Raw genomic sequence first — 23,788 nt, 5'->3', positions numbered from 1 at the left:
CTCTTACATGTTCACAACATACTGATTATAAAAATTAAATTTTAGGTAAATATTTTTATCCCAAGACATACTACAATTTTTTAAATTAAAAAACAGAACAAAGCAAAGGGAAATCATCATGCCAAAAAAAAAAAAAAACTAACCAATTATTTGAGTGCACATTTGGGAAAAAAAATAACTTTCTACATATTCAAATGCAGAGTGAAAGAGTAGTATATGTACCCCAGATTGATAAACTATATAATTCTATACTATGTCTTCCCCTCTGAGATCTGGTCAAGAAATCAAACACTGTATTTTGAGTAGGAGGAGCTAAAGTTTACCTGCCTGCCTCAGCGGTTTTAGTGCAGGACACTCGTGCATTGCCGTAAATGTAGGCATGCAATCCAGAAGAACTGAAACAGGTAATCTGTTACGCTTATAGTGAAAAGAGAAGGATCCCATGTCAACGGCACACCCTCCGATTGTGCATCTCCCTTACCTACAGCTCGTTCACCAGAGCCCTGATCAGGTTCTTTACCAGGCCGGGAATGTTGACTCAGAAGACAGATGACTTTCAGTACATGCAAACCGAGTAATGCAAAAGCTAATCTTCCACCCGTGTGTTAATAGCTCACAGTTAGTCTCCAGCAGCCCTGCTCTCCGGCTGCAAACATCTCATTAGACTAATGCATTCAGCACAGGCAGAAAACTCGATTTACCATAGCTACAGCAATGAATTTCCATTACGATGACAGCTTCAACCACATCATGTCCAGAAAACCAGCCAACCACTGGCTTTTAAAGAACACACACATTTTACATGCAGAAAACGAGGCGCGCGAGTATGTGTGTGTGTGTGTGTGTGTGTGTGTGTGTGTTTCCTTCCTCTTAGCAGCCCAACTAACAGAAATGTGCAGTGTAGCTTTTTGCTGACACGAGCTGCAAGGTAATGACACTTTTGCTTCTTTGGCAGTTACGTCCTTGTAATAACCTGAATTATGTCACAATTGTCAGAATGGGTGTTTCCAACATTTCGGTTTTCATTACCCCTCCTCTGTTGCCATAGAAACCAGACTGTAACATCATCTCTTTGTCCCAGTCCTGCAGCAGTGTGCCAGCACCGGGCTTATAAGATACTGGTGACCTGGAGGAGTGAATGCTTGACTTTGAACAAATAAAATAAAAAGAATTATTCTAATGACATCGTTGTTCAGGAGAGACTGTGTGTTTGCCAGAGGAGTGTGCCTATACAGGTGAGCACACCATGCTCATACGTACTGACTCTACAGCTGCATACAACACATATGGTTAGTTCTTTTAAACGGGGCACTGACTTGGGCTCCAGATCTGTGTGTAAGTGCAGAAGTGTAAACATGGTTTACACTCATAAACATGAGGCAGAATGGTCCTCACATGGGATAAGGGCTACTATTCATCCTCCATGCCCTATTGTTTTCTCTGTGGCAAATCAATTTATAGTGGTAAAGGGACTTTTTCTTCTTTTCTTTGTAAAGTGGAGCAAGGCTCCCAATTGCCCATTTCATTCACCCCACTCTGGCATTTTATTCCCAAGTATTTCCTACAAGATGAAACATCTGTTTAATATGTGACCACCTGCAGGCTTATTCCTGGGGGTGAACAACAAGCAAATTTAGCCAGGACTAAACATCTACCAGGGATAATCAAGGTTTAGGCCACAACTTGGACAGTTACTGAGAATGAAAAAAATGAAATTACAATTTGAGGTTTTTCCAAATACATATACAGAGTCACAAAAGAAAGAAATAAGAAATCTCTCTCCTCAAATTATAAACATAGAAAAAAATTAAAATTTTTTTGAAGTCAAAGCATTGTACTTATTGAACTTAAATTCACCACTTAATCATCTAATTTTGCTGTTTTGTTTTGTGTGGGAAAAGGCAAGTTTGGTAGTTTTTCATTTTGCTCATTTAATATAAGTTCATTTCATTAAAGGAGGAGGAGGAGAGGAGGGAGGGAGAGGAAGACGAGGAGGAAAGAAAACAGGACCCAATGGATGATTTCAATTTGGCCAGCATTTCTGCTGCAGCCACAGTGGTAGTATTTATGCCCATGGCCTTGAACACAATCCTGCACTACACTCAGTGAAGCACCTTGGCCTGAGATGCTAGACCAGTCTTTGCTTTAAAATATTTCTTCAGATAAATCAAATAAAAATTTCCTAGATAATCTAGAATATTTCCCAATTTCTGTAAAAGAAGAAAAAGGCTTGTCAAGATCTGCCTGAAATAAAGGAGTTTTCGGTTTTCCTACCCAGCTCTAGAGAATTCGTGATTCTGGTCCTTGGGGTGCACAAGACCCGTCCTTAAGTCAAGTGTGTCTGGGATGCAGGCACTGGCATCACAGGTCAATTGCACAATGAGGCTTAAAATGGAAATTAACTAAACCTGACTTGCTTTTAAAAAGTAGATAGATGCTTGATGGATAGACAGATAGATAGATGGTAGATAGATAGGTAGGTAATTTTACTGGGATTTCTTTCTTTATACAACCATGACTGTGGGTCTTAAGTAATTAAGTTCACGTTTTTAAAAATCCTCAATGTTTTTAATTCCAAGAAACATTTAAGTTAAACATGTAAGAGAAAGGAAATTTGGTGGGATGGCTGCATACAAGCTAAGGGGTCTGTTGACAAGACAAGGGGCCCTTCCGAGCTAATGTATCTCCAGGTTTTATACATCCCTGGGCTAGGATCAGGACGCTTAGGCTATGCCACGTTGTTCATTTTCTTTGGTACTGTGGTTACATTTCTGTCGCAGACCACAGGCAGCACGCTCCACTCTTTCTACACAAATGCTACGGGGTTGGTAGTTGGCAAGAGGCAGCCAGAGGGAACAGGTTAATTTGGGGGCATCCCAAGTGCAAACCTACTCAGAGTAGCCTCTCTCTGAAGAGTAATCCCTATGTCAGCTGCTGGTAAAGAGTTCTGGTTCCAACACAAGAATCAGGTGGAGAGGGCTGTGTCCTGGACAAAGGAGTCAGTGCTATGGGAAAAACCATAGCACAGTGCTATGATAACCCTTGTTATCATAATAATAGCCAACATTTACTGGGGAAGTATCATGTACCAGCCCTCTTCATATGTTATCTCATTTACAACAACACTATGAAATAAGTATTATGAGTACCATCCCCATTTTACAGAAAATGAAACTGAGACTTGAGGACTTTAAATAAGTTGCTTGGGCAACTTATTTAAATACTTATTTAAAGTACGCAGCTGAGAAGTGTTGCCTACAGGACTGACCCAGGCATTTTGTCCCCAAAGACACAGTACTTAGTCATTTGGCCACATGGCCTCCTGGCACTGCCCCTTGTTCCAGCTCTGCCATTAACCCAAAAACATTGGTCGAATGTTATTACACTCCCCTTCTATAACATGGGGATGGGAGTAGAAGACTAGGTCACCTTTGTGGTCTCTTATGGTCCTGACATTCTACAGTCCAATGAATTGCTTTATCTGCTGGGCTGGAACAGGCAAATGCTTTGGGTTGGAGGAGAACTCACTTATGGTTGTGGCTATGGCCATGACTACTAAGGGGGAAAATAACACCCTCTCTTTCATTAGAATAAGATCTGATAAACTAGTGCTTTGGACTGTCAATTCGGGATGGAGATAGAGGGGAGAGAGCATAGAGAAGGAACAGGGAAGTTTTAATGGCCAAGATCCCATTCCTGAAGTAGCAAAAGGAGACCAGTTTCCCACAGTCAAGAAGCCCCATGACACTGCTTCCACATCATTCAACACAGACTTTTCCCTGAATGTTCCTGAAAATTTGAGAAGTTTCAGGGTTACGGAAAGTATGAGGCTTATGATCCCATTTTGCCAGAGGGGAAATCAAGGCAGAAAATTGTTAACCTGATTAGTCAGACAAGAGGTAAACAATTAGTAGACCCAGATCTCCTAGTTCCTCCAAACTGCCACTTCTTCAACCCAAAGCCCTACCTTCCACAGGGCCAGATCTTTGTTTAAACTACACAAGCAGGAATCTTTCAAAATTAGAAGCAAAACTGTTCTTTGTAGTGAAGTTAAACGGGAAACAATCTCAATGTCCAATAAAAAGAGATTATTTAAGTTAATGTATCATGTGTCCATACTATAGAATATACAATGTAACCACCAAAAAGGATGTCATAGAAAGCCATGACACGAAAAAACATTCTCAATATACAGTTGCCAAAAAATGCAGGTTACAAAAGAATATGCAGAATGGAATCTTATTTTGAAAAAATAGAAAAAGATTTGCAAAATACTGGAGCTACGGTAATAGTGATGATCCCTTGGTGATAGGATTATGAGTAATTTTTACCTTCTTAATCTCTTTTTTTTATATTTCCTATAAAGGAACACCTACTTTATGTGGTAATAAAAAGTTAATGTGAATTAATTGATTAGTGACAATTTTTCCTTATCACATCTGCAAACATATTTGCTTATAATTCTCATAAATCTTAAACCTCAAATTTCTTTTACATCAATGAAATAAAAATAAATCCTGTGCCTGGTGGTTGTAGGCTACATTCAGCCATGGCCTTGGCCAGTGCTTCAAGCTTGAAGACTGCTCCCCAACTCTCTCAAGTTATCCTGTTGTCCTCCACTCTGGGCTTCACCATCACCTAATATCTTTGAGCCCATGCAGCGTATTCAGCGCAACTAACACAAAATCAGGGACAGACTCCCTATCCTTCTATACTCAAGGGCTCCCACGGTCTGTGGGGTCCTTTCACACCTGATGATACTCAGTCTTGTTTTAGTAAAGCCATATTCTAAAGATAAACGGGTTGGTGAGGGGAGAAGGTGATCGAATGAAGTGAAAATCACTCCCATCCAAGGAAAAAATGACTCATTAAAATTCTCTTGGGCCTAAAACTTAGTTCCTTTCAGATGGGGCCTACTGTATTTGTGGCTCTGGGCCTGTGGCCCTGGCTGATATTCAGGGATTGACTTAGTGGAAATATTTGTCTCAGGGTCTGGCAGTTTTGGTGGTAGCAAGTCCAGTGACCCTCATCCCAGGGGCAGTGTCTGGTAACAGGGTTGGTCAGTGAGGGCATGTGCTGACAGCCAGGAGAGCTGCGGGGGACAATAGCCAGGACTTTTCTTTGGTAACTAGTGTGTAGATTCCAAGCTGCCAAGGAAACAGTCTTGTTCTCCACTGAATCCCCAACATGTGTCTGGTCTGTAGTAGGAAATCAACAAATAATTATTGCTTAATGAATAAAAGAAACTAGGAGTTAAAAAGGTGACCTAATCTTAATCAATATTAGTATAGGCCTTTAGACCTGATTCCTTCTCCTTCCCAAAAAGTGACTGACTTTGGATATCTGCCATCAGAAAAAAAAATCCTAATCTGTTAAACCTGAAAGGATGACTTCCATTTCCTATCTCCCTCTACCTTTATGCTCTAAAAATGCTGTCTCCTTGGGATCACTTCTGCTTTGAGCCATGTTTGTTTGAAACTGATGAAGTTTTATTCAGCATTCATAAAGGTGATCTCCAAATACTTTTGGCTATTTGATAGGTTTCCTTTTAGCTCCTAAAATATTTTCCCCAAGTTAAATATGAGCGATCAATGTTGGAATGCTGAGAAACTCCTAGAATTAGAGAAAGTGAGCCTCAGCCATACCTGTATGTATATTCCAAAGAGACAGAAAAAGAGACTTCAAATAAAGTAAAGAGTATATGCAATTTACTCTTTTTTAACCTGAATAGCCAAAGCAATCTTGAGAAAGAAAAACGAAGCTGGAAGAAACAGGTTCCCTGACTTCAGACTATACTCAAAGCTACAGTAATCAAAGCAGTACGGTACTGGCACAAAAAAAGACACACAGATCAATGGAACAGGATAGAAAGCCCAGAAATAAACCCACACACCTATGGTCAATCAATCTACAGCAAGGGAGGCAAGACTATACAATGGAGAAAAGACAGTCTCTTCAATAAGTGGTGCTGGAAAAACTGAATAGCTACATGTGAAAGAATGAAATTAGAACATTCCCTAATACAATATACAAAAATAAACTCAAAATGGATTAAAGACCCAAAGGTAAGACTGGATACTATAAAACTCCTAGAGGAAAACATAGGCAGAACACTCTTTGACATAAATCACTGCAATATCTTTTTGGATCCATCTCTTAGAGTAACAGAGATAAAAACAAAAATAAACGAATGGGACCTAATTAAACTTAAAACCTTTTGCACAGCAAAAGAAACCATAAACAAAACAAAAAGACAACCTACAGAATGGTAGAAAATATTTGCAAAGGATGCACCTGACAAGGGATTAATTTCCAAAATATACAAGCAGCTCATACAGCTCAATATCAAAAAAAAACAACCCAATCAAAAAATGGGCAGAAGACCTAAATAGACATTTCTCCAAAGAAGACATACAGATGGCCAATAGGCACATGAAAAAATGCTCAACATTGCTAATTATTAGAGAAATCCAAACCCAAACTACAATGAGGTATCACCTCACTCCAGTCAGAATGGCCACCATCAAAAAACTACATATAATAAATGCTGAAGAGGATATGGAGAAAAAGGAACCCTCCTACACTGTTGGTGGGAATGTAAATTGGTGCAGCCACTATGGAAAACAGTATGGAGCTTCTTTAAAAAACTAAAAATAGAGTTGCCATTTGATCCTGCAATCCCGCTCCTAGGCATATATCCGGAGAAAACTATAATTGGAAAAGACATACACACCCCAATATTCATTGCAGCACTATTTACAATAGCCAAGACGTGGAAGCAACCTAAATGTCCATTGACAGATGAATGGGTAAAGAAGATGTCATGTATGTATACACACACACACACACACACACACACACACACACACACACAAAACACACAATGGAATATTACTCAGCCATAAAAAAGAATGAAATAATGCCATTTGCAGCAACATGGATGGACATAGAAATTATCATACTAAGTGAAGTAAGCCAGACAAAGGCAAATATCATATGATATGGCTTATATGTAGAATCTAAAAAAAAAGATACAAATGAACTTATTTACAAAACAGAAACAGACCCACAGACATGGAATACAAACTTATGGTTACCAAAGGAGAAAGGGCAGGAGGAGGGATAAATTAAGAGTTTGGGATTAACACATACACACTACTATATATAAAATAGATAAACAACAAGGACCTACTATATAGCACAGGGAACTATACTCAGTATTTTGTAATAAACTATAAGGGAAAAGAATCTGAAAAAGAATTGATATATATATATATATATATATATATATACACACACACACATATATATACACACACATATAACTGAATCACTGTGCTGTACACCTGAAACTAACACAACACTGTAAATCAACTATACTTCAATTTTAAAAAAAGGAGTATATGCAATTTAGCTGATAACAGTTACTTCTTCTGGACCCAATTTCTACAGAAAGGGGTGTGTGTGTGTGTGTGTGTGTGTGTGTGTGTGTGTGTGTGTGTGTGTTAAGTAGGAAGGACGTACCAGGGGGCTCAGCTAAAAGAAACTCTACATTTTAAAAATGTCATTTACAGAATAGCCCGTTGGGGGTTGCCTGCAGTTTCAGTTTCTAGAATAAAGTCATTGATCACCTGAAGCTCCATCTCCCTTTATTTGAGGGAAGATCTCCAAGATGGGCCCTTTAGTTACCAGAAGGCAAGAACACAACCATTGTCCTTGAAACAGAACTTGAATGCAGATGATGCCGTCTGAAATTTTTCACTGTCTTTAGATTAAAAAGTAGCTGGTTGGTGAATAAAAAGCAAACGGTTGATGAATTCCCTGTAAGGATAACCAACTTTAGTATGGGCCACAATTTTAATAAGCCCACTTGGTTAGAAGCTGAACCCAGAAAACTGAGTCTGGGGCCAAGAGGAAGGAAGAGAGAAGTAAGGTTGCATTGACAGTAAAAATAACTCAGAGCATTCACTGGCAGGGAGTCCAGTGAGCTCTCAATGAGGCTGACCCAACTCAATGATATGACAAAAATCCTAGTCTGAATCATCCTATGCCTGGCTTCCCACATGGTCACAATATGGCTGCCACTTGCTTCTAGGCCACATACTTCCCCGTTCACATGCAACACAAAGGAGAGCTTCTCCAGGTACCTTCCACAGAGGAGCTAGGAAGCTTCTTTCCTAGAGCAACCTGCTAACATCTCTCTCATCTCATTGGCTGCAATTGGGCCATGCCCCATCCCTGAACTAATGATAGCCACTAATATATGCTGATTGGCTTAAGCCCACCTTTGGAGGGGGTGGGAGGTGGATTCTGCTTTGCCCCAGGGACAGGAGCTGCCTGGGGAGGGCTGGATACCTGAATAATTGCAGTGCTCTTGGCCAAAAGGAAAAGGAATGGGTGCTAAGGGACCATAACCAGCAAGAAGCAACTGATTAGCAGAAGGTAGGGAGGGGGAGATCTGGGAGGAGAGAAGAGCTTGGTGGGTTGGGGGACAAAGAGATGGCAGGATGCTGTGCGCTGCGCACGTGACCCTCACTCCTACAGCACTCTCAGACATGATCTTCAGGAAAGACCACAGAAATTGTGAAGTGCTTGATGTGGTTGAAGTTCTTGTAGAAATTGGTGAAGATGCTGAGTTTTGCTCTGTTTTGGTGAAGATGTTGAGCACATGAGAAGCCAGGGACAAATACCAAAGGGATTCAAAAACTGTTAAGCCTGGGGAAGTAGTTAACTGTTAAGCCATATGGGGAGAACTCTGGACTTCCCTGGGATGTGAAAATCAGGAATTTAAGGGACAGAAAGGCAGCCAGCTGACAAAGGGGCTAGAGCCATGTAAGTTGGGTGTATATTCAGCTATATTGCACTCTTAAGCAAAGGGGAGGGATCTTCTGGAGATCCTTGACTGGAATTGGTGCTCTCCAGATGAGCTATTCAAGACTGAATGACTCACACTTTGAGAAGAGTGTTGTGAACTATTGGGATTACTTACCTTAATCTAGCTGCACAGTTCACCCCTAAGCTGCATGCATGTGTTTTGTGAGATGAGAGATAAAAACCAGGCCCTGACTGAAGGGAATCAATGGGAGGGTCGGTTCCATCCTCTTGAACAATGTAGGGGCTGCAGGCAAGCCTCGGGAAAATGGCCAGGTGGAAACTGAAGGAGTTCCTACAGCTTAGGGCTCAAGGGATGCTGTAGGGACTCAGAGGCTACCTGTTTTTGGCAGCAACAGGACATGTGGCAGCACCATCTGGGAATGGGTCCTTTACTGACCTTCCAGTGATGGAGACCAGGAACAACCTCTGGACTAGTACAAAACCCAGAGAGTGTGGGGGGCTCTCCAGTGAGGGATGCCCATCTTCTCCTGGTTTGTGGGAGTTATATTCATATGAACACTAAAGGAGATGGGAATAGCAAAAACTAAAATGAAAAGAAAATTTAACAAGAAACATACAAGTTTTATGTGAAGCTCAGCGGCTCAGAGCAAGTATTCTGGCTTGACCCCATCTGTGACCTTGGGTGAAGAAACGCAACTGCTCTGTGCTTTATTTAATTTCTCTTGTCTGTAAAATGGGCATAGTACTACTGTTGTGAGGATGAAATGAGTTAGAATAGATAAAATGTCAAGCTGTTAGAATAGTGCCCGGAATGAATGAATGAATAAATACATAAATAGCTATAATAAGGAAAAGGGAATCTAAATGGCACAAACACACTTGAGAAACAGGAGAAAAGGGGGATAAAAGCAACAAAATTGTAGAAGCTGCCAAGCAAATGGGCTGATGGACGAGAGGGATCTGACCTGGTGGACCCACGATATCTGAACCTTTATTCTGAAGTGAGGGGTCCCAGGATGCACACACTTCATACCATGAAAGCCTCTGAAACTGGAGGCTTAAGGAATCTCCAAAAGTGGAAGTGAGAGGGGACTAAGAACAAGAAGACCAGACCCCCACCCCACCCCTATGCTGCTGGTGATGGCCCCTCAATCCTGACTAAACAAAGGATTACTCTATCCTTGAGGACACAGGCCCGCCTGAGGGCAGAGGTGCTGTCCCCAAAACAGGATTCAGAAAAAATTCATATCTTAATCGTGGGACCCACAGAGCCCGCCACGACTCAGCTGTCAGACTGTTTGCAGAGAGACTTAGACTCCCAGGCAGGACATCAGAGGGAGAAAAGATCTACACACACTGACAGGTGGGGGTTCACGTGAATGGCCCAGCAAGATCCCCCTTCAGTGAAGCCCACCAGTGACAAGGCTACCCATATGCAGAAAGCTTCCAATCACATTTTAAGGGGCTCACTAACTTTGATTCTCTGGCCTGAAAGACAGAGACTAAAACCAACAAACAGGAAGAAAAGGAATCTGGAGAAAAAAAAATTTTTTTTTAATTATGATTAATGTCCTGGAAGACATAATACAACATATTGCATCAATAACATGAGAATGGGTTGCTATTTTTTTAAAAAGACATTAAAAGGATAAAATAGGATCCTTGGAATTAAAAATATGAGAGTAGAAATGGAAAATGTAATAGAAAGATCAAAGGATTTTGTCAAGATAAGAGAGAAAAGCTAAAAGAAGGAATCTAGAAGAAATTAGGGGATCAGTGTAGGAGATGCATGGCAGGCTGATGCCCCCTAAGAAGTGAGATGCATGTCCCTCCTGGCTTTACCCTCCTGCAAGTTTATTTCAGCTAGTTTTTGGTTGTATTTGGATGTCTTCTTGGGAAAACAAGGGTTTTGGAGCTTCCTAGGCCATTGTGCTGACGTAAATAATCTTAAGCAAATTTTGATTGCAGCAATTTTTGTTCCTGTGCTTTAAGATGTATTTTAGAAACAGAGAATAAATTTCTTGAGGCAGATTTATACATCCTTTTAAAAAAACATGCTGTTTTGGAAAAGTATGTTAATTGGAATATTGTTGCTCTCTCATTTGAAAATACTTTAGCAGAAGTACTCTAGAGACATATAGGTGAATCTGGAGATGGCACAGAAATGAGTCCTGCAGGTCAGAGTTATCCTGTCTCCTTATTCTCAGAGTTTTAGCCCTCACCCACTCAAAGGCCACATCATCAACATCTTAACTGATAAAACTACACTTCAGGTACCACTTTAGGTAAAGTCTGATTTCCAGATGCTAAACCTCTAACCACATCACAAGACCTAGGGACTTTCCACCCAGGGCTTACCAACAACATGGGGTGCCCTCACTGTCTCTGGACCTCCCAAGCACTGGCCACAGCATACATCATCGTCCAATTCTTTAGTCAGGGATGGGAGTAGCTCTCCCACTAATAATTTTGATTGCCCAGATAGGTGTGGTGACTCCTCAAACAGGTGATGACATCTGTTAATATTTTACTACAACCAATTTGTACAAAACAAAGCACAACACACATTGTATTACATAAGCTCCCACTTTCTCAAAAAAATGATCATCAGGACCACATATCCCAGGACTCACTCAGAATCCGCCTAAATTTAGCCATTTCTTTATATGCTTGCCTTGCTAAATCCTGTATATTTGGGAAGTTGTCTGGCATACAAATGCCACAGTCTTCCCCACAATATCACATACTCCTCCCTTTTCAGCTGGGATATGATCAGGGCCGTGATGTTTTGGAGCACCACATTTCTCAGAGCCACCATTCTTACAGTGATATATGCCCAGTCTCTCATATGGTTTTTGTCCTTCCATACATTGGGATTTGTATATTCAAACACTGTTCTGGAGCATATCCTGGGTTCTTGATTCCTAGTCTTGATTTCCCTCCCCACCCACCATCTTCAGGGAGCCATTGAACATCCACAGATGTCTCACATGCCCAGTAGGTAGAAAAAAGGGCAGGCTGCTATTCCTTACCCATTATCAGAGCCCACTCCGTGGGATCTGCATTGAGAGGTGACAGTATGGAACCATCAGGAAGCATCACATGTTCCAGGAACTGTGCCCTTCCACTTCCGCCTGGGCTTATGAAATGTGTATACCCTAAACAAGGGAATAGCCTTATCGGGTGGGTATCTTGGGGTGTCTGAGGGTTAGATTGCCAATCATGAGCCCTGGATGACCAGTTTCTGGGCATTGTGGTCCCCAACCCTGGATGTCCAGAAATTAGTAGGCCTACTGTGCTCCCATCCACACCCCACGAGTTCAAGGTTTTGGTCCCCCATCCCATAATTATGAGTGTTTTTCCTGACATTTTCTCTTTGTTTATGATATTTATCAGGTTGACCACTGGGGACAGATCACCCAGAGCCACTGATAGCCTGTGACTCTTGTCAGGTTTAACACCAGATACTATGATAGCCCATCCTTCAGAGATTATGGAGTGAGGGGCCTTCCAAACCTGGAAGGGTATTTTTGCTAAGCATTTTCTTGATGTAGATCAACTCTCTATCAAGGCCCTGATCGTCCTATGGGTGCCATAGCCCTGCCTACTAGGGCCATGATTACATTATCTCTCAAGTCATAGCTGGCTCCCTACATTAGCACTGCACAGTGCTAAGGCGAGCTGATTGGCTTAAATCTTATTCCAACCGGTATCATAGCCCAACATGTCCTAGGTTAACCTCACCATCATTAAGAGAGAAGCAGGGACTCCTTAAGTTTCTCCCCACAAATAACAGTGAAGGGCTAGTGCTGGCTTACCACCACCTGGGCAGGGCTTGTGGCCCTCCAGAGTCCCAGAGGTGACCACTCAGCCTCCTTTATCCCCAGGCAGCAAACAGAAGCGGTGATAAATGAAATATGAGGTCAGGTCTGCCCCATCTTCAATTCTTCCCTAGTGTCCTCTAAGGCTTGGTTCAGGAGTGTCTGAAGAAGGACAGATCACCAGAGGTAGCTGGTAAGAGTGATTAATTCCAGAATAATGGTGATGGGAAATTCCAGAATGACAAATATCAACGGACCTCGTGAGCTGCCCATCCTGGAGGCATGTCACCAAACGGGGTGGGGGGGGGGGAAGAAACTGGGAGGTAAGGTAATGCTTAAACATAATGAAAGTGTTACAGTGCTGGCAGACAATTTGGGGATAAATTTGTGATAGGTACTTAGAAAACCAAGCAAACAAAAAATAGAGAAAGAGAGAGAGAATTATTAACTCAGAGAGATAAAGAGAAAGAAAAAGAAAATATAACTGTAGTTCATTATATGATTCAATTCTAAATGATATATACATTTACAAAACAATATTATCACTAAGTATTGATTTCACTAAATATTATGCCATAAATTTATTGGGAGGATGGAAGGAGAAAAAGGTGGGATGAGGTCTTCAAGCTAAACCCTCATCTTCCAAAGTAAGAGATAAACAGACTGTACCTAAAATGAAAATAATCAAAAAAGGGCATTATATGCAGATTAATTAGAAATTTAGGCAAATATCAGAAGCAACAACTAAAAACATGGTTATCATTGAAGAGTAGGGACAGGAGACAACTATTTTTGATGTAAATCTTATAGAATTATTTGCCTTTTTAATCTCTTTCTCAATAGATAGATACATATATACATATATATATATAAAACTTTAATTGTAAAAAGCATTAAATAAAAAATTTTAAGCATGCCCATTAAAGTAGGAAAAAAGAAAACCATTGATCTTCTACCTCTGAGAGTGGAGGAGCTCACAAATACTAGGAACATGATTTTTTTCACCTAAGAAGAGTTGTCATTTAAAAAAATATGTAATAAAATTCAATCATAAAATAAAAATTAAAAACAAAAATTTTTAAGTAAATCTAATTACACTGTTTTTTCTTTACTCATAATAAAAAATTTCATATTATTACAGACTTTATGAGAATACCTACCATCACTCTCTAGTCGGATATTGGAATTGTTTTTCTTGGAGAGATCCAATGACCAATGTTGTGCCTAGAACAGTGCCTGACACATAGTGGGCACTCCATAAATGTTTGTTAAATGATGAATGAATGAAATTAATTCATTAAACACTTGTGAACATCTAGTTTCCTAGATTCAGAGTTCACTGAACTCTGAATGAGAGGGAGAAAGTTCCTTGAAAGCAGAGACTGTGTTGGATCTATTTTGGGGTCCTGATCTGGGATAAATAATGTGACCCCTGTGTGTCTAGCATGACCCTATTACAGACAGGGATTTTATATTAAATAGGCACTTTCTGAGCTGTCTAGCATATCAGATGCTCACAGATTCCTAACTTCTGAATGCCTTTCCCCTAACTTATGATGAGTGAAATGACAGGGAATCTTTACTCATTCATTCATTCAACATATAGGTAATGAGTGCCTTCTGTGTTCCAGGCACTATTCTAGGCTCAGCTTAACAAACAGACCAAAATCTCTAGCCTCATGGAGCTTACTTTCTACTGCAGGGAGACAGACAATAAGCAAGATAAATAAATAAAATATGTACATGTTAATAGTGATGAATGACAAGGAGGAACATTTAAGCAGGGAAGGGGGATAAAGAGTGTCAGGGTTGCAGTAAGGAGGAAGGGAATTGTAATTAAAATCAGAGTAGCAGGGCACGTCTCCTGGAGGTGAAGGTGTGTTAAGACCTGAAGGCAGTGAAGCGGAAGCCCTCTGAGCCTCAGCCCCTCCACCACAGTGCATGGTGGGAAGACGGTGAGCAGGGGTATCAGCCTGCTCTGTGGACCCCTCACCCACTGCATGTTGGCAGAGCAGCCTTGGGCAAGTTACCTAACCTCTGTCTGGGCCCCTCAGAGTGGGAGTGATGGCAGCTAACTCATAGAATGGGTATGAAGATTCCCGAGACTGAATTCTATGACTTTCGTGATGTTATCAGAGGAACCTCACTCTCATCTACCTGCTCAATCCCCAAACACACCATCTCCCTCCCTTTACCCATTATATCACATCAGACAATATTAAGTCTGTATTGACCAGCATCAGTAACTTATATATAGGTTTATAAATAGTTTAAAATGTAGATTTGTAGTCATCACCTTTTTTGTGTGTAAAATATAATTGATTTAAAACATTGTGTAAGTTTAAGGTGTATAACATGTTGATTTGATACATTTATATATTGTGAAATGATTACCACTGTAGTCTTAGCTAACACCTCTATCATGTCACATAATTATTATTCATTCTGGGGGGGAGATAACATTTAAGACCTAGTCTCTTAGCAACTTTGAAGTCACCTTTCTAATAGGCCAAGATTCTTTCCATTTTTATTCTAAAATGGTCTCAAGTTGTAAATCTGCCAACTAACACTTATCCAGAGCTATTGTTTGCCAGATATTGTGCAAGGCACAGGAGAAACAAATACAGACTTTTCTATCCTGGACCCTATGGTCATGAATACCAGCAAAAACACTCCTTTACATCTGAGCTCTGAGGCCAGGCTGCCTGGATTCAAATCCTGACTCTGTCACTTATTAGGTGACTAACCTTTGGCAGATTACTTAACTTGTGCGTGCTTCAGATTCCACGTCTATAAAATGGGGGTAAAAATACGTTATTTATAAGGATTCCATGAACTAACTAATACACTTAAAGTGCTTATAACAATACCTGGCATGTTATAAGCTCTCAACAGATGTTAGCTTTTAAAATGACATAGATGACCTATAATAATTTTAAAAACATTTATAACATCTAGTTTTCACAGACGCCCTGGGTGACAGAGAGCCAACACTCACAAGTCTAACTTGTATAAGTGAATGAATTCCTCTTCCTCCATACATCTGTATTTGCATCCACTGATGTACACGGGGACTTAAAGACTCTTTTGGGGGAGGGGGTAGGAAGTTTTTCCATTTTTTCCTATTTCATTGATTTAGGCTCTTTATTATTTCTTTCCTTCTGCTTGCTTTGGGTTTAATTGCTCTTCTTTTTCTAGTTTCTTAGAGTAGAAGCTTAGATTTTTGATCAGAGACATTGCTTCTTTTCTAATAAAAGCTTTTTTTTTTTTTGGCTGCATTGGGTCCTCGTTGCTGTGCACAGTCTTTCTCTAGTTGTGGTGAGCGGGAGCTACTCTTAGTTGTGGTGCATGGGCTTCTCATTGCAGTGACTTCTCTTGTTGCAGAGCATGGGCTCTAGGCACGCAGGCTTCAGTAGTTGTGGCATGTTGGCTCAGTAGTTATGGCTCACAGGCAGGCTCTAGCGCGCAGGCTCAGTAGTTGTGGCGCATGGGCTTAGTTGCTCCGCAGCATGTGGGATCTTCCCAGACCAGGGATTGAACCCTTGTCCCCTGCATTGGCAGGAGGATTCTTAACCACTGTGCCACCAGAGAAGTCCCTAATATAAGCATTTTAATGCATAAATTTTCCTCTAAGCACTGCTTTTGCTGCAATCCACAAATTAGATATAATGTATTTTCATTTTTATTTTGTTCAAAGGATTTTAAAATTTATCTTGAGGCTTCCTTGAGGCCCATAGGTTATATAGAAGTGTGTTAATTGCCAAATATTTGGGGATTTTCCAGACATCTTATTGTTACTGATTTCTAGTTTAATGCCATTATACTTCAAGAACATACTTTGTCAGATTTCATTTATTTTTTTAACCTGTCCACCTGCCCTCTATCCCACTGGCCCAGCGGAGGCACCCTGCACACTCTCTAGGCAGCACCACCACTCTTGTCCATAGGCCAAAGCTCCAGGAACCAAAATGAGGTTTCCATTTTTAAAAGTGTGTTAAGGTTTTCTTTAGGAGCCAAGGTATGGTTTACCTTGGTGAATGTTTTGTGTGCAATTGAAAAGAATGTATTTTCTGATCTTGCTGAGTATTCTATCAATATAAACATCAATTAGGTCAAGTCGGTTAATGATATTATTCAGATCTTCTTTGTCTACTGTTTTCTGTCTACTTTTTCTATCAGTCCTTGAAGTCTCCATCTATAATTATGGATTTGCCTCTTTCTCCTTTCAGTTCTAGTAGTTTTTTCTTCATGTCTTTTTAAGCACTGTTGTTAGATATGTACAAATTTAGGATTGCTATGTCTTCTTGGAGGATTGACTCCTTTATCATTATGTAACATCACTATTTATCCCTGGTAATATTCCTTATATTGAAGTGTACTCTTTCAGATATTAATATAATATAGCTATTCCAGCTTTACTTAGTGTTTGCATATTTATTTTTTGTCCTTTACTCACAATATATGTATGTTTTCATATTTAAAATGAGACAATATAAAATGGTTTAATATATATGCAGTTGGAGCACCAGAAGGAGAAGAGAGAGAATGAGGCAGAAGAAATATTCGAAGAACTAATGGTTGAGACTTTTCCAAAATTCATGACAGACATCAAACCACAAATCCAAAAGCTCAGAAACATCAAGCAGAAAACAAAAACATCACACCTAGGTATATCATTTTCAAACTGCTGAAAATAAAAGATGAAAAGGAAATGTTAAAGGCAGCCAGAGAAAAAAGGCATATGACATACCCTGGGGAGGACAGGAGACTCTCAGAGAGTAGTCAGAAACATCATTCCAGTGCCCCTTTAGAAGGCCATCAATCCAAAATTATTAAAAAAAAGAAAAAAAAAAAGAACTGACTTCACCAAACTTAGAGCATCTGTTTTGCAGCAATCTTAAAACTTCTAGTAACATGCCTTTTGAGCACATTAGAGAAGCGCCTTATTCAAAGTAATCCAGGAAAACAAGTCCCCACACACTGTACACTTCTGTTACCAGCTTCTTCATCAACCTGCCTGCTCTGCCCGCCAGCTCTGCTAGTGACTTCTGAGCTGTTCCCCCGACAGGCCCTATAGAGGGGGACCGTAGAAGAGCAGGACATCTGTAGGCACATTCAGCTTCAGGGAAGGAGACTAAACATATTGCCAGGTGGGAATGACCTACCCAAACTTCCCGAAACAGGCTGGAGGGGGCGGGAAGGGGGTTTACCACACCTACTCTCACAAGAATTAGAGAGCCCACTGGTGAAGAGACTGGAAGGTACGGCACTGGGGCTGCTGGCACCAGGGCTGCTGGTGATGTTGACCAGCTTCAGCACCTGGAGTCTGGTTTCCATACCCCTGAGAGAGAAAAACCAAAGCAACAGAAAAAAAGAGACAAAGAAAAACTATAATAATCACAAACTGAGTAGGGGAAACAATCAAGGATACGGTATCAGAATGAAATGAGTATGTGTTTGCTAAAGTTAGATGTAACATGATAGACAGGAAAATAGAAAAATAAGATGTACACCATGATACAGAACAATTAAGTGATGGGAAACAGATGTGAATGTGTGTCGGAAGGAGAAAAAGAAATGAAGAGACTGACAGGAAGAAGGCACGTGTTGGCTATGGAAGGGTGAGTGGGTCTTCTGGAGCAGGGCTGACTCACAACAGCATGGGGATACGTGTTGTTGAAGGAGGCTGACAAGGAGGGAAGGCAGGAAAAATGGTGTTGGTACCCTTGTATGCAAGTGATTGAATTAGTCTTCTACCCGCAATCTCTTTTTACCTCAAATGTACTGAGAAAAATTATTAATGTGCTCACAGTGGATCAAGAAACTGATGATTTAAATGATTAGTAGGTACTAATTAGCAGCCACGAGTCTTAAAGGTGTGCAGGAGGGTGTTACGCCCCCAGCTGCTTCTGGCCTCTCAGCTGGACCCAGGCTTCCTCACTTTGCCAAATAACTTTATTTTTAAGGACAGAATCCAATTCATTTTCCAAACAACTACCTCTGGAGCCCCAAATGGCGATGGCCGTCACAGCAAGGGGACTCCCTCCCTGAGGCCAATTCTCCATCCCATTTGCTCAGATGCCAAATTTTGCGCCTCCAATACATTATATTTTAGGGAGATTAAAAATTCATATCCCCAACATAGTGAGACAAAGGATCTCATTTTGGCAAAAAGGACGGTTTGAAATTATGCCTGGGGGGGATGAGTTATGAAAAAATCTGTCCTAATGCAGCAGGTTGTGATGGCCCTGACTACTAAGTTAGCATTGCTGGAGCCTGGAGACTCTCCCAAGGGGACCAGTAATGATGGAAAATTGCACGTGCTATTAGCCTGTTTTCACACTGGACTTAGCAGCTACTAGAAAGGTGATGGTTCTCTGGAAATTACAGAATAGTTGACTGGATTCTTTTTGTCTCCATAAACCAGTGGAGGAAATGGGATTCTCTCCTTTGCATGATTTCCTGTTACTAATTAGAATATTAAAATCTTATGGAACAAAAGGGTGACCAAAATCTGAGTTCGAAACTCTGCAGTGACTATATTCACTTAGAAAGAATTAGATGGGCTTCCCTGGTGGCGCAGTAGTTGAGAGTCTGCCTGCTAATGCAGGGGACACGGGTTCGGGGCCTGGTCTGGGAGGATCCCGCATGCCATGGAGCGGCTAGGCCCGTGAGCCACAACTACTGAGCCTGCGCGTCTGGAGCCTGCGCTCCGCAATGAGAGAGGCCGTGATAGTGAGAGGCCCGCGCACCACAATGAAGAGTGGTCCCCGCTTGCCACAACTAGAGAAAGCCCTCGCACAGAAACGAAGACCCAATACAGCAAAAATAAAATTAATTAATTAATAAACTCCTACCCCCAACATCTTCTTTAAAAAAAAGAAAAGAATTAGGCAAGGCATTATTTTGAATCCTCATATTTCAATTGTGTGTGACAGAACATGGAGTTGCATTAGAGTTTTATCATCAGAGTAAGAGGATACAGTCCGGGGAGGCTGGGTTTTATGAGACCCAGATTGCTATGAACATGTACCACACATCATTAAATTTTTACCTCAAATCCTCCGAATGCTTGCCCTTGTTTTCCTTTCCTGGACCAATTCCCAGCTCCTCGGTGAACTTGGGTGCCACACGTGTTGGACAAATCCGTGGAGGATGCTCTGCTCAGGGTCCTCTTCCCACCTGCAGTGAGAGGAGACAAGTGGGCCTCTGCCCTGGGGAAGACAAGGACCGCTCCCTGAGGCAAGCATCTCTACCATGGAAAGGTTCACTGTGGAGAGGAAAGCGCCTCTCCTGCCAGGAGCTCAGCTGATCTCTCAGACCAAGTTTAAGTGTCTGACAGGAACAATGTGCTCTCTCTGGAAGCCAGCACTTCCTGGGTTCTAGGAGCTTCCTGACCAAAGCTCCAGCCTGGCGGCCAACCCCCTGTCTGTCAAGGTGCTGATGGGAGCCCTCCCCCCCCCCCCGCAAAAGAGTCATCTCTCAGGCACCAACGTATTGCACTTTCATTTATCAGGGTTTCCTTGGTGTTATGGGTTGAATTGTGTCCCTCACAAAATATGATGAAATCCTAACCCCCAGCTCCTCAGAACATGATCTTAATTGAGATAGGGTCTTTACGGAGGGGATCAGGGTAAAGTGAGGTCATTAGGGTGTGCTCTAATCCCATATGACTGGTGTCCTTATAAAAAGGAGAATTTTGGGGCTTCCCTGGTGGCGCAGTGGTTGAGAATCTGCCTGCTAATGTAGGGGACACGGGTTCGAGCCCTGGTCTGGGAGGATCCCACATGCCATGGAGCAACTAGGCCCGTGAGCCACAACTACTGAGCCTGCGTGTCTGGAGCCTGTGCTCCGCAACAAGAAAGGCCGCGATAGTAAGAGGGCTGCGCACCGCAATGAAGAGTGGCCCCCGCTTGCCACAACTAGAGAAAGCCCTCGCACAGAAACGAAGACCCAACACAGCAAAAATAAATTAATTAATTAAAAACAAAAGTACCAATGCCACCGTGACACAGGGGAAAGATGCCATCTAGAAGCCAAAGACAGATCCTGGAATGATCCTTTCCTCACAGCCCTCAGAAGGAACCAACCCTACTGACAGCTTGATTTTGAAAATCTAGCCTCCAGAACAGAGACAATACATTTCTGTTGTTTAAGCCACCCAGTTTGTGGTACTTTGTTATAGCAACCCTAGGAAACTAACTCACTTGGCTTTCTCTCCTCCAAGACTAAGCAGGTCAGGAGCAAGGGGGAGCATATCTACATCTGAGGCAGTCCTATTTTGGATGGGATTCAACAGTGGAGTGAAGGAAACAAGCTCAACAAGGGCCAAGCAGTGTTATTAGGAATATTATAAGGGATCTGGTCCCTCATAGGGGATTGAGTCCTTTGACCCAAAATCTAAATGTAATGGACACATAGACTGTGTGTGTGTGTGTGTCCCATAGGACAGTGGGTGTAAAATGGTTATCCAGAAGTGAGGTCCCCAGAAGGCTCCCACCAGGCATTGTTCAGGGTGGTGCACAGGTGGTATCATGACTTCCATATTTCTGCCCTACCCAACAGTTCCTACTCAGCATGGTCTTCAGTCAGAAAGTAAACCTCTCTAAGAATCTGCCTGCCAATGCAGGGGACACGGGTTCGAGCCCTGGTCTGGGAAGATCCCACATGCCACGGAGCAACTAAGCCTGCGAGCCACAACTACTGAAGCCTGCGTGCCACAACTACTGAAGCCTGTGCACCTAGAGCCCGTGCTCCACAACAAGAGAAGCCACCGCAATGAGAAGCCCGCACACTGCAATGAAGAGTAGCCCCTGCTCGCTGCAACTAGAGGAAGCCCACGCGCAGCAACGAAGGCCCAATGCAGCCAAAAATAAATAAATAAATTTATATATTAAAAAAAAGTAAACCTCTCTGCCAAAATAGGAAAATACAGATTTGTCTATTAAAATAAATTAATGTAAAAATATTAAGCTTCTCGAAAAGAAGTTTCCATAGACATAAAGAGCAGCAGCTTTAGCTGAATTTCATGATCTAAATGATTGGTTGCTTCTTCTTAAAATCTGTTAAGAACGCTGATGGCTTGGGAAAAAAGTCACAGACAAGGTTGTACTTGAGTTTAACTGAAACAAACAGAGATTGGATTTTTTTTAAAAACCAGCCAGGTTTTTATAAATGGAATTTAAAATATATAGATAAGAAGACATTCAAAAGACAAAACAGAAATGAATCTCTCTCACAATGAGAGCTTCACGCATTCTTTCATTCGCCCACACCTTTCCATTCCTCCCTCCACATAAGTTCATTCCTGGCTAGAGTTGCCAGAAAAAATACAGGACACTCAGTCAAATTCGAATTTCAGATAAACAAGGAACACACACACATACACAAACATACATTTAGTATACCAAATGTATATACCTTACACATACATGCATATTTATTAATAAATAGATGTATATATATTATGTAATATATATTTAGTATAAGTGTTTTCCTAACTATATAATACAAAAATATATTTAATATACATTTTAGTATAAGTATATACCAAATATTGCATGAAACACACTTAAATACTAAAAAATAATCTGTTATCTATCTGAAATTCAAATTTACCTGGGAATCCTTTGTGTGTGTGCTAAACCTGGCAACCCTGCTCCTGGCCGCAAAGCCAGGCCCCTGACAGCTCCGATGGAAGGTGTGGCGGTGAGTACTAATGAGGATTATATTTATCCAGTGGGGTGGCTGTACTTCCTCCCTGCTCTAGCGAGAGGCCCTGAAGTTCACGGGGTTACCCCTCCGAGGCAATGACCGTGGGTAGCTGTCGGCCCCCAGGGTGGAGTTTCGGGGCTGAATCCTGAGGACAGTGGGGAAGCCTCCCGCCCCAAGGACAGGGCGCCAGGTCTATCCGCCCGAGAGACGAACAACGAAAGCGGCAGTGACTCCCTTTGGCCTCCAGGGGTCCGAGGAGAAGCAGCTCGGTCCTGGGAGTGGGCAAAGGGGACATGGTCGGGACTCCTGTTCTCCCGTAGCTCGGGCGTGGCTCCGGCCACAGGAGCTCGGGCCGCGGGCTCACAGGAAGGCGCCCCGGATGTCCCGGCTCCTGACGGCCTGCTCCCGGCCTCCTCGGCCGCCTCGCGCCCCCTGGCGGCGGCATCTGGACACGCCGCTCACTCGCTGAGCCCGTTCCCGCCTGAATCCCGACACGTGCACGGAGCACCTGCACTGGAGGTGGAGAGTCCTGGGGAAACAAGTGCTTCGTGGGGCAGGGCAGAAGAAAGTGACCGTTTCCACCGAAGACACCTCTTTCAGGGTCTTCAGAGACAAGGGAAGACCTGAGCTCCTGGTAGAAAGTCTCCTAGGGACAATCGCACTGCTCCTGAGAGCATCTTTGCCCTCGTCTTCCACAGGTACTAGGTAGCTTAATGCTCCGCTGGCCCCATCACTTAGACCACCTCGAGTAAGTGTGATAGGGAATCCATCTTTTTAACTACAAGACTTGCCAAACTGTAAGAAAAATACAAGTAGACATCTTGCTCAGTCAAAATTAGTAGTATCTTTTGCTGCAAATGCAAAACAAAAAAGATGAAGGTCTTGTGTCCTGTTTTACCTTACTCACACAATGATTCCATCCTCTCCCCTTCTCACAATGCTGTACAGACGTTCTCTAGGCAGACAGAAAAATCAAGAGACAGATGTTCCAAGTGAAAACCAAGGGCAAGACATGTCCTAACCGCCAAATGACTGTCTCTCGCCCTCCTTCTCCACCCAATGCAAGTTAACTGACAAACACTGTCAAGGTCTTCATGGTGGGTGGTTTTTTTATGTGTCCACTTGGCTTGGCCAAGGTACTCTGATATTTTGGTCAAACACTGGATGTTGCTGCGAAGGTATTTTTTTAAACGAGAATAACATTTCAATCAGTAGACTTTAAGTAGATTATCCTCCATAATGTGAGCAGGTCTCATCCAATCAGTTGAAGACCTCAAAAGGAAAAAGATTCACTTCCCCCAAGGAAGGAAGGAATTCTGCCTCCAGACTGCCTTTGGACTCAAGACTGCATCAACTTTTCCCTGTCTCCCAGCCTGCCAGCAGCCCACTCTGCAGATCTGGACCAGCCCAGCCTCTAC

At 42.0% G+C, this 23,788-nt stretch overlaps 1 protein-coding gene across 1 annotated transcript in view; it reads right to left on the bottom strand.

Annotated features, from left to right (window-relative positions):
* The window catches only part of SCML4 (Scm polycomb group protein like 4), a 129,285-nt gene extending 106,604 nt beyond the window's left edge, over nt 1-22,681 (bottom strand). The window contains exons 1-2 of the mRNA XM_060168126.1: nt 22,275-22,681; nt 19,711-19,838 (exon numbers count right to left, since the gene is read on the bottom strand). The gene's annotated coding sequence lies outside the window, so the exon portion shown is untranslated. The remainder of the gene's footprint in view (nt 1-19,710; nt 19,839-22,274) is intronic.
* Nucleotides 22,682-23,788: the final 1,107 nt, after the last annotated feature.

The sequence above is a fragment of the Lagenorhynchus albirostris genome, chromosome 12 (genome assembly GCF_949774975.1).
Source record: "Lagenorhynchus albirostris chromosome 12, mLagAlb1.1, whole genome shotgun sequence".
Lineage (NCBI taxonomy): Eukaryota > Metazoa > Chordata > Mammalia > Artiodactyla > Delphinidae > Lagenorhynchus > Lagenorhynchus albirostris.
Note: the sequence above shows the minus strand (reverse complement) of the source record. Positions and strands in the feature narration are given on the sequence as shown.